Genomic DNA, 5984 nt, shown 5'->3' on the forward strand with positions numbered 1-5984 from the left:
GAAAACCTTTTGCCCAGTGCTCCTCTCCTGCTGTTTCAGGAGCTGTTGCCTCCACTGGTAGTGAACATTTCTGTTCTCTGGGAACACCTCCTTGCACATCTCTTTGTAAAAGAAGCATAGTCAAATAATTTCTCCTTGTTCTAGGAGATATCTTGCATAACACTGAAAATTTTCAGTAACTGCTTCTAGAGTTGTCCTGGTCCTTTCCCGTTGAATATTATATTAATATTTATAACTTTGTGTCTGCAGTAGGACAGATGTCTTACAAACTGTCTAAAATGCTATTTCCATAATAATATTCTTCCTGATTTCTCCCTGCATGTTATTTTTCTTTTTTTTCTTGTGATGAATAATAAAACCTAGCATTTTTTTCCCTTTAAAATGATCAGCAGTTGGTGCCAGTGCCAGGATACCGGTTGGTGGAGACTGAATGTTCAAATAAAAAGGAGTGGGCACTGGAGAGCAGCCCTTTGCAGTGCTGCCTCTCTCAGACTGAGCTAAGTATTCTTGGATTTTTTTTAATCATCACTTTGAATTAGGATGTGTTCCCCAAGGTTGAAATTAAAAATCCCATGAGTTCTTGCTTAATAATGGGAAACATTATTTTAAATGCCTGTTTACATTTCAATACTCTTGGCATATCTGTAGTTAATTGAAATGGTGTAAATCATTGACAGCTTGATTTAATGGGAGCAGTCTGGTGGTTGTTTTCAGACTCTTGTAACAGCAAATCTTAAAATAAAATATGAGCTTGGCTCTAGATTTCGATCTGATTTTCATATTTGTAGATCAGGATTAGCTTCCCAGAGGCCAATGGAACCACTCCAGTGTAAATACGATTACAAACAGACCTGCTGGGACTCAGAATTTCCAGTCAGTGACGGGTTTTTAATTTGCTTTAGATGCAGATTACTAGTGCTCTCTTCTAAAGAATTACCATTTTCCTGTGGTGATAGGAAGGGGGTGAAGGCTCTGGGTACCACACTGCTCCTGGGTGCCTCCCAGACAGCACAGGGAAGGAGGCTGAGGAGAAGATGAGCATCCCAGCTAGCTGGGATCTTGTACATCAAAACGTCATCGTTCAGAGCATCCTTGACCCTCCATGTGGGGTTTTGACCAGAGAACCTGGAAATGCGTGAACCTTATGTTCTTTTGCTGCATGATGCAAATCCCAAAGACCTAAGTGTTTGTCTTATTCTGCAGTGGAAATTTTCAGTGACCTGAACAGGGGTGATCATCAGCACAGGTTTTGCTCGCAGCGGTAGTGTTCAGCTGAGCTGCTCGGGGGGTACAACAACCCTGTATAATGCACCTTCTTGAAGTTAAAACACAGTTCTCCAATATGCATGAGGAAAGGTGCTTTCAGCTCACTGACTTTCAAAACCTAGGACTCTCAGGCTTCCTTTATATATGGAGGCTATAAAAGAAGCAACGTCTTTCATATGTCAATAAAATAACTTCAGATCCATACAAATTCAGGCAATCAAAAGTGAAGTGTGTCTATTTAAGAGATGGTAATAGAGAACAAAGGTCTGAGAGGAGAAGAAAGCAAGCAGTTGACCTTGTATCTCCCTTTCTGCCTAAAAAATGTTCAAATAACTTTTGATGTAATCTTGTTAAAATGGTCTCATGAATGCAACTGAAACAATAATTATGCTGGAGACTGCTCTGAGTGCATGAGTAGGGAAAGGGTTTATTCAGAAACTAGAAAGAACTCGCTTGAGTGTAGGCAGAAGTCAAGTTTTCCTAAGCCAAGGCTTGTTGCGAGTATTGTGAAACGTTTAGTTGTTCGTCTGTTTGTAGCTCAGGGGATTCATGATGTTCTCTGCGTTGCAGGATGTTCAGGTATGATTGTCCTTTCCCCAGATTTTCCATGTGCACAAAGGACTGAGAATTTAGCTCTGAATTTCTAAATAATAAGCTCTAGCTCTAGCAGGCTCCAGGGAGGGCTTCTTAAGTGGCATGGGAGGGGAGCTATAGAAGGGAACTGAGAAGAAACAGCTCTCAGATTTCTGCCAATATAAAGTAGCCAGCCGCAGGGAAAGGGGAGCACAGGTATGTCATGACAAATACTTTCTCTCTGTTTTTTTCCCCTTAGCTTCTCGGTGGAAGCTACGTGTGGAGAAAATAATGACAGTGCTGCTGAGTGAAAAATGGGAGTTGCAGTCGTAGAGTAGAAATGAATAACCTCAAAAACTCCTTCACGAAGGTGGCAGTATTTCTGCAAAGTATCTTAGCCAAATGATTTGTTAAGAGACCATTTTTTCAGAACTGAACTCTGTCAATAAACAAGATTAGCTTTGTTTTTCAGACCATCCTTTGTACAGATGTATATGGTTTTAGCCGCTGCAAGATCTTTCGCTAACATGAACGTGGTACAAGTTTATTGATTGAAATATAGTGACATCTCATGTTGGATGATTTGTAAAGTCCTCTCAGGAGATAACCCGCTTGGAAAATAGTGATGCCTGGCAATAGTATAAAAAGAGCTATTAACAGAAACCAGTAACTGAACTGAGATAGTAATTACATAGGACTAACGGTTAGGTGTAAATGCATATGTACATTGATGTAAAGTTACATATACATGTACATATGTGCACACATACATATATATGTGTGTGTGCATATCTAAATGATCTATATATTCTGAGTATATTAATTTGGAAGATAGAAACAGTTCCAAATTGAATCCTGAAAACTCATTAGCCTAGGTCCACATGTTTGATATTGAGAATGAGAGATACTGCAGCCCTTTAGCTCTTGCAGACATCAGGCAATCACAGTATGTTTTTTCTTTATTGCTGTCTTCTTAAGAAACCAAGGTGTGGAAAAAGGTTAAATTACTTTGAAATGACTTAAATGTGTGCATTGAGCTTTGGTGAATTGGAAGATTATAGGCATGAAAGACCTAGACCCCAGATAGAGTGGAGCTTCACAGTACTTAGATGGTAAGCACAGAAGCATAGGTAAACCACTCGTGAAAAAAAGCAACCTGAAGTCTACAGTAAAATTCAAAGACATATTCTACCTATATCAGTACAACTGACCTAAATTTTTGTGTGTTAAACTCTTCCAGGATGGTTTCTCATTGCTTCCAATCTCACTTCACCATGTTGTTGTTTTTAGAACATAGATAAAATTGAAGAACAATTCAGATTTTGTATGTATCAAAACTTTAAAAAAATTTAGCTCACAGTGTGAGACCAGACCAGATAAGTTTTAATCATATTCCCTGGAAAACTCTTATAGAAGGAACATAGATCCCACATAGCTCCCTCCCTTGCTTGGTGGAACCAGCTTAGGGAAGCATCTTCTTTGATCACTGGAGCGAGAGCTTCACCTCATCTCCCGTCACCCCAAGTAGGAGCGGAGTGCAGGGAGCGAGGTGTACCATGGCAGGAGGAGAGGGGTTGGAGAGGAAGCGTCTGGCTTGAACGCCCACAGCCATCCCACTGCCTCTGCAAACAGCTCTTTGAAACAGCCAATTCCATTCACAGGCACAGAGCCCTCTTGTTTTCTTAGCAGAGTTATGCTGTGCAGGGCCGTGGTGGCAGGGGTCAGCCTGACAAGCGTCGCCACAGAGGAAGGAGCGGGATGAATGGGAAAGCACAGCAGCACTCAAACGGGGAAAGGCAAATTTCAGGGTGAAAACCTTGCCCTAGCAAAGAGGCAAAAATGAAGGCTGGCTATAAAAATGTGAGGCACGTGTGAAGATAGCCTATGGGCCACCTGGGCTGCAAAAGGGGCTGGAAACTCCTAAGGAGGAGGAAGTTGTATGAAGGTTGAGTATTATTAGCTAGTGACGATAAGGGCTGAAATATCCTTTTGGCTGTTAAATTGCCACTGTCCGGTGACCTGACGCTCTTCAGAGGTAAAAACTAACACTGGGTCTTGGCAGCCTTAGTTGTGGAGATAGAGAACTGTGTGATTCCTTACTGTTGTGCTTGTAGCTAATTCCAAATGCTTAGCATTGGCTTTTAAATCTCAGGCAGCACAAGGTTATGTTCTAAGATCTACCCGAGCAGAGCTTTCTGTTATAAAGCAGTATCACAGGCAGCTTCTGTGAAACTCCCGGCTGGCACAATGCAAGACTGAGCAGGTAATTCAAGGTCATTGCATTTTACCTCCCTACAAAGATTAGCTGCCACTGAAATCAAGAGGCATTTTCTCTGTTGAGTCTAGTAGAGTCAGGTAAAAGGACATTGCCACAGCAGTGTTAACTTGCACATACACTGTGTATTCACTGGCCAGTTTGAGACTATGTAAAACCTTTCCTGCCCAGATTTTCAGGTCTGAGTCTTGCAGTCTTAAGGTGATGTCCTGTTCAACAGTGTCTAAGCTAAGAGCAGGGTGAGTGGAATGACACTGAAGCACCTGTTTGAAGTCCTGGGTTTTGAGGATAGAAGAAGCATCTCTTCTGTAACATCAGTGCTTGATTTTTGACTGCTGATAACTTCTTTTTGCACTGGAAGCCACGTAGCATTTGAAGTAGGAACACACTGCAGCCTCAGTGCCTACACACACAACTGCCCAAGTAGGAGCTGCGATAAACTCATTTGTTTGGGCTTTCAAGTCCTCCTACATCAACCATCTGTGCAAAAACTTCTTTATGCACCCAGATGTTTTATTACTCAAAAACTGGAAAACAAAAGAACGAAGCACCAAATACATGTGCAGACTACGGGTTGCTTCTTCAGCATTTTGCCCTTTATTGTTGATAATAGATCCCAAGTCTGACCTTTCCTCCGAGAGAAATTATACAAGATATAAACCCTTCAAGATAAATTGAACTGAAATATACTGAATTATTTTAACATGACCCCAAAATATTTTTAATATGACCTTGAGATGGTGCCTTTCTTTTAAATGGCATTAAGTTCAAAATGCCAGCTGCAGCAGACCACTTGTACAGCATCATTCAGGGTAGGGATGGAAACCCGTTTGTGCTGTGTTCAAAGGGCTTGTGTCAGGGCTGGTTTTACTCTAGTGAGAATTTTACTTAAATTATTTAATTCCGCAACCACTCAGGTGGTGTTTTGACAGATTTTAAGTAGTAACATCACCTTTACGAGCCTCTTCCGATTTTGACCACTCAGTTGTCTACTTGGATGTGTCTGTTGCAGCTGTTTGTGAGGCAACTTGGTGAACTGGACTTGGGTTAAATGTAGCCCAGAAGAAGAAAAGCAGCTTTTTCATCTGATTCAGTTCCTGGTTCTGGCAAATGAAACAACTTCTCAGCCACAACAGAAGAGACAGCATGGGGATGGGGTACTTAATACCAGCAATACTGCCAAAAGAAAATGCTTGCCAAGCTGTTCCTTGGAAGGTTTATCTGGCAACAACTGATAGTCCTAAATCCCTGGATAAATTTGCAAATATCAATTCTATCCTCCTATATTTATCAAAACATGCCATATCTGTTAGTGTACATCCAACACTGAAAAAATATATGAACTGTATTGGCAGACTGGGAATAGCACGTGGGGATACTAGTAACCACCACCAAACATCTCGTCTGTGACGTGGCAGGATGCTCCCCCCGCGCTGTGAGCCAGCTGCTGCTTTCCAGCACCACCACCCCCAAACCCCAGACTGATAGTGAAGAGGGGGAACCACCTTGCACTCCTCCTCACCAGGGCACGAGAGGCTCTTCCAGACCCATGTCCCACAGGAAGGGGCAGCACAGCTCCCCACACCCGCCTCCATAGCACCATGAGGCTCTTTGCCCTTAAGCAGGAGCAAATAACGACCCCTTGCACTTTCCTAGCTCTTTCATTCCAAACATGTACTTTAAATGCTTCAGGTATAATCCAGTCCCAGACTGGACCAGCTTCTTGCCCAAGATGCAGCACAACGGAGCTGGGGCAGGGTCTGGAGCACAGGTCTGCTGGGGAGTGGCTGAGGGAACTGGGGGGGTTCAGTCTGGAGAAGAGGAGGCTGAGGGGAGACCTCATCGCCCTCTACAGCTCCCTGAAAGGAGG

Source organism: Athene cunicularia (assembly GCF_003259725.1).
Source record: "Athene cunicularia isolate RWA chromosome 6 unlocalized genomic scaffold, athCun1 chr6_part1, whole genome shotgun sequence".
In the NCBI taxonomy this organism is placed as follows: Eukaryota; Metazoa; Chordata; class Aves; order Strigiformes; family Strigidae; genus Athene; species Athene cunicularia.